The sequence below is a fragment of the Anticarsia gemmatalis genome, chromosome 18, assembly GCF_050436995.1.
Source record: "Anticarsia gemmatalis isolate Benzon Research Colony breed Stoneville strain chromosome 18, ilAntGemm2 primary, whole genome shotgun sequence".
Lineage (NCBI taxonomy): Eukaryota > Metazoa > Arthropoda > Insecta > Lepidoptera > Erebidae > Anticarsia > Anticarsia gemmatalis.
The window spans coordinates 5,558,556-5,571,462 of record NC_134762.1 but is presented as its reverse complement, the minus strand read 5'-3'; the positions used below and the strand labels follow the sequence as shown (position 1 = coordinate 5,571,462).

Sequence of the window (12,907 nt, the reverse complement as noted above, 5' to 3'; positions counted from 1 at the left end):
TTAATGCATGAAATTGCATCCCCAACGCCCGGGGGAGCGCTGGGGTATGTGGGGCTCTCCGAACCAGAAGGGCAAGGCCTACCCACTAAACCACCAAGGTGTTGCCTCCTCGCCGCTTAGTGCCGAGGCCACGGGAACGCCTTTAGGCACACATCCGCGGCCCCGACGCGGCCGTCCACAATGTGGACCCGTCCACAGTGTGTGACGACACCCCAACACACGGGTGCCGTCCCCCCACATGCCCCCTAGTGCAGTGGCCAGAAAACTCCCCCGAGTTCGCCAGCCAGGGGGCCTTCGGAAGCCGGGACAGGCCACGCGCAGATGCGCAGCATGTCCCGGCCGCCGGCGGCGGAAAGGTGTGTAGGCCGCCGCCACCTCCTCGTCGACCAACGAGCCCGAGAGTGGTAGTCTGCCCACTCCCAGGCCCTGCGGTCCCACCACCAGCCGCCATGGGTTAAGAGCCGGGTCCGACCGCCCGACCCCCGACTCCCCACGGCAGCCCCACCATTGCCGCATCACGCGGTGCGGCCCCGCCCAGTCGCGGAGGATAGGGTGCCCAGCAACGACACACTAGAACACCTCTTCCTCCGCGACTAGCCCCTCCAAAACCAGCCGGACCTACGTCGCCTTGGTCCAGCCGGCCGGCCGCTTTGGTCCCCCGGGTTAGTGCGGTACCGCCCAGACAGGGAAGCGGCCTCTCCAATGGGTCTCTCTTCGCTTCACCGCGGCCGAAGTGCGCCCTCACCTCAAGGCTCGCGGCTACTAAGCCCCCCCACCACAGCAAGGTGGAGACCCGTCGGGGGAGAAATGAGTATCACCTACGTTCAACAGAACTACCCAGTATAATTTGTGTACTGCTACTAAGGCTTTAGCCACACTACTCCGGCCTAGTAATCGAACCTACAGAATCAAGAACAAAAAAGCAGTAAAACAAAGAAGAATAGCCACAAAACTAGAAACAGACCATCAGAATGCAAAATTTCACCAACATGTCTCGTAAAACGGAGGCGCTAATTAATGAGTATCGTCACACCGGTGATACGCCCTGAGTTTGACAACCCGACAACTGAATGAGCTTCCTATACAAATGTGCCACGGAAATAGACCAGGACATTCCTACTGGTCATTACCTTCTAAAAATATTCGCGATATATACAAAAAATATGTTTAAGAGATAACTCCCGCAAGAAATTATTTATGACGCAGAAACTTTTAATAAAAAAGAAAATTTAAACCATTAATATCACACTGCTGGGCAATGGTCTCCTTCCGTAATGGTTAGTGGTTAAGCCATGAGTTTACCACGCTGGCCAAGTGCGGATTGGGGACTTTTATTAAACCCAGTACTTCTCTTTCTTGCTCATAATTGTACAATACTGTCTCATTATACGGCAAAGGTCTCCCCGAGAAACCCCTCTATCAGACTGTGTCATTGTCTGTCTTCCGGCAATCCTCAAGATTGGTGTCCGGGGTAATTAGAGGTAAAAAAATAAAAAAAAAAGAGGTACAAATTCTTTTTAAAGACAACTATCCTGTATCGTCATTCTTTTATCTTGGATTTAAAAATATAGGCACTAACAACGGATACAAAAAACATCCTCATTTTAAACAATTTTCGTGGATCACACAAATATTCCGTGTGGGAATCAAACTCGCCGTCTTCATTGGTAGTGACGTTTGTCACCTTAACTATTGCGCGACGTCGTTATAATCAAAATATACTTTTGCAAAGAAAAATATTCGTCACGCGTGTTCGGAAGGCCACAGGAAAAACTGATGAGGATGGAGAAAGTTGATAAAATAGCTTCAGGTTTAGCAATTTGATATGAATCTTGACATATGCACGCATTTGTGACTTTAATAATTACTGTCATTAGATATCGTGAAATCGTTCAGTGCTTTACCTAGCTTGGATAGTCATATAAAACATCCAAACTTAATATTATAAATGCAAAAGTTTGTGAGGATGTATGTTCATATGTTACTATTTTACGAAGAACTACTGGATGGATTTTAATAAAAATTGGTAGGTACACTGATAGCTTATAACTTGGGTTAACACATAATGTACTTTGACTGTGGGAAATCTTTTCACGCGTGCAAAAGCTAGTATTGTACCGTATTACTAGGGCTAAGTGCGCTTAAATTATTGTTAGAACATGCTAATCTTTAGAACTGCCAGTCCGGACTTTAAGAAATCTTTTTGTAATCGTTTGTCGACTTGTGCCCGTAATTAATTCCTGTACAAAATTAGGCATAACAATCATTCAACGCAAAAGCTAAAAAGTTATGATGAGGAATACAATTTAGTACTTTTCATTTCTATAAAAGTCTATTGTAATCAGTTTTCCGTATATCTTTCACTGGTAGTCTTTACAGTGTAAAACAATGTTGTTGAAAGAAACACTAATTAGTAGTTCTTTTAGTAAAAGTAGCGCTTTCTAAATCATCACATACTCATTATCATCAGTCATTGACTAAAGTTTCAGTTCTATATTGATAGATTGACGCCTGAAAGTTCTTTAAAACAGTTCTTGAAGGAATGTAAAGTCTTCAACGGGCTCGTAGGGGAAAAAGCCTAGACTCTTTTTCGTTCGAGTCTCCACTCTCCAGAAGGAAAGAGAGTCTATACATGATGAGTCTCCACACTCTCCAGTGTAGAGACTCATCAATGCCCAGCAGTGGGATAATACCTAATGCATACAATATCTACGCATTACAATTCTCTATACAACACTTCATCTTTCTATATGTGTTCGTAACCACCAAAAAAAAAAAAAATAGGTATTCCTTTTAACTTTTGCGTTGTAATGTGGTGATTTCGGTATAGAGCTTAAATTTTGTTAATATTTCAGATGATCTGTTTTTATAGCGTAACCTTTAGGTACAGTAATATCAATAAGGTGCCTATTATCTTTGTATTAAGTTATATTGGATGTTTAATGTTAATTAAAAAAATCTTACAACGGTGTTCGTAACCGCTAACGAAAAAATAATCACTGTTTCCTTAAAATCTTATACCTTATTTCTTCTCGTAATACCTACCTTACATAGGAAACTAAAGAGATGACTCAAATATATGAATTTCCCGACTATCTATAGTTATTAAGTTTCTTGACCTCAGATGAAGTAAATACTAGTAATAAACTTTAAGTCATACATATTTTCCTTTTATCGGAAGTAATTTCCAAGTTAATAATTAATTATTTATATTTCAATGATTAATCTGTTCGTTCCAGTAGTTTCAAACGTTATCGGGACAATTAACGGAAAAGATAATATTCATCATTATTACTATTCAATTTAAAGTAACGCTCGCTGACTTATATCCAATCTAGATTAACTCTCTTAAGAGCTACGGAAAAGGCTAGCTTTTACCCGCGGCTTGGTCTGCGTTTAAAAGTTTCCCGGGGCTGAAAGTAGTCTGTATTACAATGTGAGTGTGAAACAAATGTCATACTAATACTAATCCTGTCAATAACTAGTTGTTACATGAAAGACTAACAAATATAAGCACCTATATCTACACATCCTTTATAAACTTGAGTTTACTGTATAATACATCTAACCCCCGGTTTCTTAGGTACATATAGCGGTAGTTTATCTATTCAATAGTGTTAAAACTCATATAAAAAAAACGCTATTGAATAGATAAACTACCGCTAAATGTACTCAGAAACCGGGGGTAAGGCCCGTTTCCCAAATAGAATCCTCTCTAATAAGGAGTCCAAAAGTCCCAATTAAATAGTAATCCAATACTTACATACTTTACAACATCAAGCAATCGTAATTCTTAAAAACCTCAGTGTCGTTAACAAATTGACACGTTTTTATTACTATAAAAAACAGTGGGATCATTAAATGAAATTTAAGAACGAAATAAACAGTGTTCCCAACGCACCATGGTTTGGACAAACAACAGATCAATTCACGGTAATTTACCGCCTACTTAATTTTTAAATTTAATTGCGGTAATTTGGCCGTCAGATTGCTTTACCAACAATGTGCTTGTAAAACTTTACCATTGTAACTTTACCGTTTGTTACGTAAAGAGAATCCAATTAAGGATTGTCACTTCGATACGGTGAGTTGAAGGACTGGACAAAAGTCCTTTATTTATTTTGTAAAAGTCGTGGGCTGTGACGGTTACAGGTGTTAATTAAGAATAAGAAAGTATTTTTTATTTTGTATTTGTAAAGAAATATCCGCGAATGTATTTATAATTATCTAATAATAATGGCGTGTTATCCTAACATGTAATTGATTCGATAATCCTATGTAATAAAAGTTAATGTTACATAAATGTCTGAGTAAGTTTAAAAGCTAAGCTTGTAATTTCCAAGAATAATTGCTTATGTAAAGTTTACAATTAAATATTAATAAAGCTTAAAGTTCATTGATAGTAATAATTTAATAGATATATACCTAGTGATTAAAATAACTTCAAACTAAGGTGAATATTAAATATATTATGGGACACATTTTATCTTAAAACTGACTAACTATATTTTAAAACTATTTTAAGCCCATGTTGCTTTATTTTAAAACTTTTGCTCTCAATAGCTAATTTTAAAATTTCAAAATATCTTGCGAAGGCGAGGGTAATGTAACCCTATTAATACAAAACTAATTCGTCACCGATGACACGTTCAAAATTAAAAGCCGGTTTTAATACAAATAACACAATAGTATTGCACAGTAGGTATTTCCAAATTCAAGTCGTCACAAGATTACGTACGTAACGGATAGAAAAGAAAAAAATACAATGTTTTTTAGTCCACAATAAGTTGACCGTTGAAGCACTGTGCAAGTTGTAACTTGATGTATTAAGCTGTTAATATTATGTAACTGTTAGTCCACACTATTGCGGTTCAAATGAGCCAATAAGAATCTTATTAGATAATTTGTTTATTCAAATTATTCCGAATAAATTTTACTGCGACAACTTGATAAATACACCTACGTGCAAGCCTACAAAACTATACTTACAACTTTATTTAATCGTAACAAGTAACTACAGAAACTAATTTATTACTTAAAGAGTCCAAATAAAATTTAAAAGCTCCGCATCAAGACGTTAAAATAATAAATAACAAGCAAAGTAAACAGAAAAATTACCTTCAGGTGCGTTACCATCGTTCCTCTTGCTTTTCGAGACATCAGAAAAATCTACGTTCGACGGAAACTAATAAAGAAATAAAATAAAATTCAACAAAACTATTGCAACACGTAAGTGGTCCGATCACACCGTTTCTTTGGCATTATTTCTCACAGTCATAGTTATAACAGTTCTAAAGTCACAAACTTAAAAATAATAACACACAAGCAAAAAAAGAACACAAAAAATAAACAATAGTTCAACACAAATTAATTGGTAGCGGAATCCGCGCTCAAATAACAGTTGGTACGAACGTTCCGCGATCGAACGCAATTCGGAATTCCAAATAGGAACGTGATACACGTCTTGTGACCGCGCGGTGCCGATACACAATGCTGGCAGATCGAAGCGAGCCGACAATACGCGCGCGCTACAATAACCACCGCCCCCCGGCCCGCGGCGCCGCGCCCCCGCCCCGCGCCGCCACCACGTGCGACAAGGACGCACCGACCTAATGTCACTGCCCTGTGAACAATGCCGTCCTTCGGAGCCCTCAGCTCACATATTTTGAATCGAACACCATATTCTGACCACGCTACACCCATCTAGACACCATCATCTTTCAGCTAGACCAAAAATTCGGTGCACTTGTATTCAGAACAACGCTTACAATCAATTGTCTATGCGAAATAACAGCTTTCATCCCGCGGAATCTATACAAAGCCGTTCAGCCCATCCTTTTCTAGCGGCCAATGTGTGCGTGTCGGACGAGCGCGTTCTCTCCCGCTCGAGCGCGGCGGCTGCCGGCTAGGCGAGGTTTTATCTCGCTCTAAGCTCCGCCCCGGCGAACGTCTTTGAGTGTGGCGCCGGCCGCACAGTGTGCGTGCTGCGGTGAATAGCCGGGCATTGTGAAATCATTTTCGCACACCACAATGAAACACAGGTGGGTGTGCGCTACATCTATGAGGGCGTTTAAAAAGTCAATACAATCTCCGTTACGTTTGTATTTGTGGAGAAAATTTTCTTTATCCACGAATGTAGTAGGATCTAACTGGGCGTGTTATTGTGCCATTGTACTGGGTGAGGCGTGGCCACAGGAAAACGTTCTATTGTGTGCCGCTCCGATTGTGCGATTGGCGAACTCTATTGTTGTTCAGACAACGGTTTCCCACCAAACCTGTAGCGGTGTAACGAGATGCCGAATTGAAACGAATATTTTAATGTCATCGCTTATTATTTGCATTCGTAGAGTTTACCTTTCAAAAGGTAATATTATCCTGTATTGAGTTACAGCGAGATAATTATAGGTTTATGACATGAAAAATGGAATGATGTTAATTTTGAATGTCAATGTCGAATGGTGTATAAATAACGTGCGTACACATTTAGACGTAACTGGGACGTTGCGACCCATAATCCCTACAAAGCTCGTTCACACGGCTGCTAATCAGTTTAATATTATAATGGGACAAGCGGAAAGAATATGCTAATCTAGATTGAAGTTTACGACCTGAATTAAGTAGAACAACAAAGATTTGGGTACGTCTTACTACCTAAAAATGTAGAGTCGATGTTAGTCTTCTTTCTTCTAGTATTACTCGTTTGCAAGTCATTAATATTTAATCTTACAAATGCTATAACGTTAGATAACATTATTCAAGTCCGTTTGCTCGTCTTTTTTCATGTTAAACAGCTGAAACAATTAGGTTTGTTTACAATTGTCAGTTTAGAGAAAGACCTTGATTATAATACGCATCGGGTGGAGCCGCAGGTTTAAGCAAGTTACTCGTCAATAAGACAGTTCTTTAGTACCTCGGATCATGAATATTCATCAATACAGATATCCGACGGTCCCACAAATAAACTTAAACCAACGTTATCTCAATAATTATCGTTTTTTATACTTGATTGACTCTTTATTTTAGTTCAAACACAGTAGTGGGTCACTTTACGACACATAGACTTTTTTATGATACGATTTAAACGTAATAAAATTGAGATTAGAATGATAAAATGGAAGAAAGACATTCGTATCAAGTTATTTGGTTAAATATCGTATATAAAGTGTATAGATGTGTATGTTATTGCTAATTAGTAAGGCTATATGTTAAGTTTTAATGTATTATTTCTCTAATTCCCATCGATTTATGAAAACTTTATGGGTTTTTTATTCATGTTGTATTTTTTTTCCACGATAGATAGTTTCGGAACATTGCGTTGGGTGGTTTTGTAGTAAAGTTTATCGGCTTAATAACAGCTATGATACAACAGATGTTTTTATTTTACTCATCGCTTGTCAACAAAATATTTTCGTGGAATCCCTTGGATAACTTTTGCACTGATTTTTACTTACAATGTTATGTAAAACGAATTCAAATTTATAAAAAAGGACTGAATTCTAAAGCTAGCTTATTCCCGCTGCTTTGTTCGTATTATTTTTTGTTTAAAATAATACCGTTTGTTCCCGGTTCTTCAAATATCATTACGCTAAATATCATCAATATGTTCAGCAGTTAAGTCGTGTACACGAAACATACAGACAGACTTTACTATTGATAAAATTAGTATATTTTGTCAAAAGTTTTAAAATAAAAGATGCTTAGTTGATATTTTATTATTACTAAAAGATATATTATTGACTTCATCCTTTGTAATTCTAAGATACAAGTAGAAAGCTTCCTTAGAGGACAATATGACCCATATACAGGGGCGCAGGCGTGTAAGAATGTGTGTCTCGGGGGTGCCCCCGCAACCCCACCCCCATAAGTGGGGTATTATCTGGTGGGGTTGGGAGGACACCCCTGTTTCAAGCTTTTATTAGCGTTGTGTGGGTAAATTGCTTTTTGTTTGATGATTTGTAATGAACATTTTTGTTTCGATTTTGATTTTTCTAATGCTTGTTTTGTTTAGCTGTTGAATAGGTGGCAGACTGTGGACTTAGCTTTTATCTTTTGTAAGGTTTTTCTTGAATAGTCGGCTTAAAGTCTGTGCTGGAGTTTTTTTCTTGGTAAAGACGGCTAGCTAGCAAGCTTTGCGTTTCTACATGGGTCAGTAATTGCAATTATTATTTTAAAATATTCATATTTATATTAATTTATTTTATTTATATGACAGTTTTAACTGCAATAGTTGAAGCATAAGAAATCTCTTTCCTGGAAAGAGTAAGTAAATGGACTTTACAATACTCTCATACAACGCCATTTTTCAGTAGCAAGGTATTTAATACTTTACTATAAAATAAAAAGGCACCAAGCAATTTAAAAATATCTTATTACGCAAATAATGACTAAAGTATTACGGGAATCGAACCTGCAACTCTCCACTGCTATAACAACTTATCACTTAAAAATTACTCCTCAAGCGAATATACCGTCTTAATCACTGATAATCTTAAAACCTTAAAACAAGGGTTCAGGTAAAAAAGGGGGGAGTATGTATCCCCCCTTTGTCCCAAAGATTATCGGAAGGAAGCCGGGCCAATTACTTGATTGGTTTCTCGGCTTTATTTGAACTAGGGACTTTGGTATGGGTTATATTTGTATGGGACCCCTCTCTCTAACTGTTAAAGATTATTTGCTTTTAAAGAGATGCTTGATAATGTTTTCTTTGGTTTCAGTTTTGATGTAATTGTAGGTAGTTAGGTGGTATGTTTAGTGTGTTTTATGCTACGGCTGATGCTGTGAATAGTGAGATTAATTAGTGGACATTAGACAGGTTTTGGTAAAGGTAATTTTATGTATCAGATAGTCTGTGTTATTATATTCTAGGATTATTTTACAGCTGAATGGAAAATTATGTTAATGCAATATGGAATTTATATTTTACAATAAACTTACTTTGGTATGGTCCTTCGAAATTTTTTTTACAAATTACTTTGCAGATTGTATTAGGTTGTGTCTTATATCAATTCACACAAATTGTTACTATATTTAATTTATAAGATTATTCAGTGTGTAAAAATATTATGGCCGCTGGATTTGATTCTAAGGCATTTGAATGTAGAGCTGGCTAAGAGCAGTGTCCCTTTAACGATAACGTAAAAATGTGCTACGTTTATTATTTTAAATCAAATAACACGCATAAAATATGAAAATAAAATAAATAATACCTATTAATAATGAAAAGTGGCTTAATTTATTTAAAAATCATTCAAATTGAGTCTAAATATCACTATATAGGATATAATCTATGCAAAAATCAAATTAATATTCTACTAAATAATTAGGAATAGGTATTTTAATGTGTAGTGGGTGATAATCGCGTAGAACATTTTCACTGTTTGTAATTTTATACCAAATATTAGTTTAAAATAAGCAGTCATGCCATAATTTACGCTTAATTAATGCTAATAATATTTATTTTGCGAATTAAAATCAATAATACAGAATATCGCGATATTGCTTTTTATAAGGATTAGTGTAATTTATAAAACGTCAAACTTACTCATAATCCCTACGGAGTTATGACATTATGCTTTTGGACCACTTTTGCATTCGGAACATTCAAATAAATTATAATTCATAATGGTGCGTACACACTATGTAGTTAAACATGTTTTATACGATACAACGTTTTATAACAATACTCATACGGTACAGAACATAACAACTATTTGAAAGACTCTACATTGGCTTCTCTCTTAGTTTACAGTGATAAACACAAGTCAAAGCAGCAATATACTGAAAAGTGACAATCAATTTGACGGACAATAGCTATCAATTCAGATACCTTTACGTATTCAACGGAAGCCCGTAAAGTATTCTTCTTATTCAAAACAATGTAACTAACTAACTAACAAAATTAAAGCCGGCCGAAAGCCGAAAATTTTAATTCGGAATCCGAACTTCACCTTAACTGATGTCACGAGAGGGCGCGCTGGCTAATTGGCATCACTTAGCGCGTCCGCGGCCTATCTATTTAAAGATCTTTGCCTCGCTTTGAATCTAATCCGCGCGAGTCCACGTTTCATTGTGGCATTTCCGCCTCTGTTCCACGCTGAATGGCCACTGCTTTTTTGTTTAATTAGGTGTGGTCAAGTTTAAAGGCAATGTATTGTTTGTTTAATGGAACAAATTGGTTGTGAAATGAAGTGGAAGTTGGCTACTGTAGGCTCGTTTTAAAATGGTTTGTATTTGTTAATGCGATTGAGCCGTGATGAATTGTGTACACTTTAGTTTAACAGGTTATACTTTTTGACCGCATACTAAAAATAATCTTTGTATATGTGTTAACTGCAATTAATTGAAAATGTCATAAATAGATACAAAGCATAGCTTAACTAAAATATCTACATTTTATTTTGCATACAGTACAAAGTCGCTTCACATTCCCGTACATGAAAGGTTTCCTCGTTACATCAAAGCATTCATAATCTCACATTATTAAACACACCCTATCATATCTATATTAAAACATAATTCCCCCATACATCAAAATTACAACACACCGGTTTATATCGGCACCCCATATTTTCCACATTACGAGTTCATTTTCACCCCTACGTTTCCTTCACGTCCCTATAAACATAAAGTTAGTTTTGATGGGAAACTTGCGCTGTAGAAGGGGTTTTCTGTTCCGTTTACTTTTGTACTATAAATAGGTATATTGTAGATTAATGTCGAACCGTGAAATTGCTTACATGAGTGTGAGTATCATTTGCATTTATTATGTGGATGTTCAATTTGTAGTAATAAATTAGTAATATGTTTTGATGTAAAAAGTGACTGTTGTATCGGTTGAATGGTTTTCTGCAGAGATGCAAGCAATACGTATATTTTTTATTTATACACCTACAATACAATTACTGCATCAAAAAAATAATCTTTTGTCGAGAGGATTTCACTAACCACAGAAGTTAAACCAGTCCAGCCAGTATTGTTTGTGAATTATTTCTATATTCGAGGAACTAGATTCGATTCTATATAAACTGGCAGAATACTAACGGCTTGGCCTCTATTACATGGTAAACAGCCGAACGTCTTTGTATTACAACTATACTTACAGTCAGGTCAGTAAACGATCTGTGGGTTAAGCAACCGTTGGCGCGGTCATTCGATAGATGGGTGACCGCAAAGTGGTATATAAACTAGGCGTCTCCGTGCTTCGGAGGGCACGTAAAAAGTCGGTCCCGGTTGTTGTCTACTAAGATAACAGTCGTTTAGCTATGTCAAAGGCCTTTCGGGCGGCTTGAAAAACTTTGACACTAGGTTGACCACTAACCATACGATAAGAAGACAGTCTTACCCCCGGTTTCTGAGTTCACTTAGCGGTAGTTTATCTATTCAGAAACTTTTTTTTATATGAGTTTCAACGCTATTGAATAGATAAACTACCGCTAAATGTACCTCAGAAACCGGGGGTTAATGCAATAAAAACCTGGCCATAATACTACGGTACACAGCTAAAGACAGTATCAGACAGTTAATGATCTAGGAATAAAAGAGTACCGCTATAACTAGTAGCCGTAGCTCCCTACTGCGTTGTTGGAACCTGTTCTTGCAAGCTTAGTGACAGCGGCTTGTCACCTTATGGGTAGGTTAAGTACTATTCTCTGTTACGAACTGTGAATCGCGTGACTGGATGGCTAATGGTTTGTTTTTTTTATTTGTTTGTTGTTGTATTGAAATGGCTTTTAATTTGTTATTTGCGGCTTAAAAGTTGTTTAGTGATAGTTTGGGGATAGACTTTTATACAATTTCTAATTAAGTCTTTATTAATGGTTAAATTACATTGTATTTCTAATAATAAATGTTATTTATATCCTCTAAAGGATTTTTATGTTTATTTTTTTGATCGGTTTTATGATAGGTACTTAGTGACTTTTTAAAAATTTCGATATGTTGGTAAACCTCAATAAATAAACCAATATTTAGTTTCATAAATAATTGCATATTTTCGCTCAATAGCGTCGATCGTCACATTGAATAACACATTACATATAGTTAATTTATAATAAACACACATCCGAGAACCTTTTATGAAAACAAGGCTTTGATCAAACTGCCGGCTTTATAATTAGCTTGTTATTAAATTCCATGAAAGATTGTGTATCGTTAGATATTTAGATAATAATTAAATAATAGGCGTAATGTGTGTTTGAAATTTACATAATTAGGACGAAACTACACCACTAGTGTCAAGTACAACGAAGTAACTGACATTAAGAATTTAAAAAATATTTTAAATAAAATAAAAATACGGAATTATAAGGTGTGTTATAAAACACCTGTCTTCAAAGTAATTAGATACAAAGTTGTAGTTAATAGATAAATGTTGAGCAAACGTTAATGATTCCTAATGCATGCATGTTCACATTAAGATTTTCACTGTTCGTTTGACCTGCGCGTTAAATTGTATGTGTGAATCGCACATAAGGTTCTTAGTAATCTGCTAGTTTATGTTCAAATCGTCGCAGAAGCTAACAGAAAGGCCATGCACAGAGATAAGTATTTTAAATGAATTTCGATAATGTGAATCAATGAACGCAAGGAAATTACAATATTATTTTAAACTACTATAAACAGCTATTACCAAAGGTTAAAGTGTCTTCAAATTCTCACATAAACAACGATTTAAACTACACTATTAACACTTACAAACACTCTACAACATTGATAATTTATTTATTCAAATACAGTGTACCAACGTTGGCCCCAATATCTGCACGTATTTAACCAACTAACCAGTTAATTAGATACTGCGTGTTCACTTTATTAATTATCTTATCTGTCATCAACTTAACCAGTTCAAGTTGACCTCTATCGCCCATTCATTACAACAGAACGAGGGACCAGCGACACTGGTTCACAT

The 12,907-nt window shown here is 36.5% G+C and overlaps 1 protein-coding gene across 2 annotated transcripts in view; it reads right to left on the bottom strand.

Moving 5' to 3' along the window:
* Sox102F (transcription factor Sox102F) overlaps nt 1-12,907 on the bottom strand; it is a 274,330-nt gene that overhangs the window by 103,587 nt on the left and 157,836 nt on the right. Inside the window, exon 1 of one of the 2 annotated variants that reach the window (XM_076125983.1) lies at nt 5,119-5,504. The exons of the other annotated variant lie outside the window; for it this stretch is intronic. The gene's annotated coding sequence lies outside the window, so the exon portion shown is untranslated. Of the gene's footprint in view, nt 1-5,118; nt 5,505-12,907 lie in introns of those variants that run through there. 2 annotated transcript variants of the gene reach the window in all.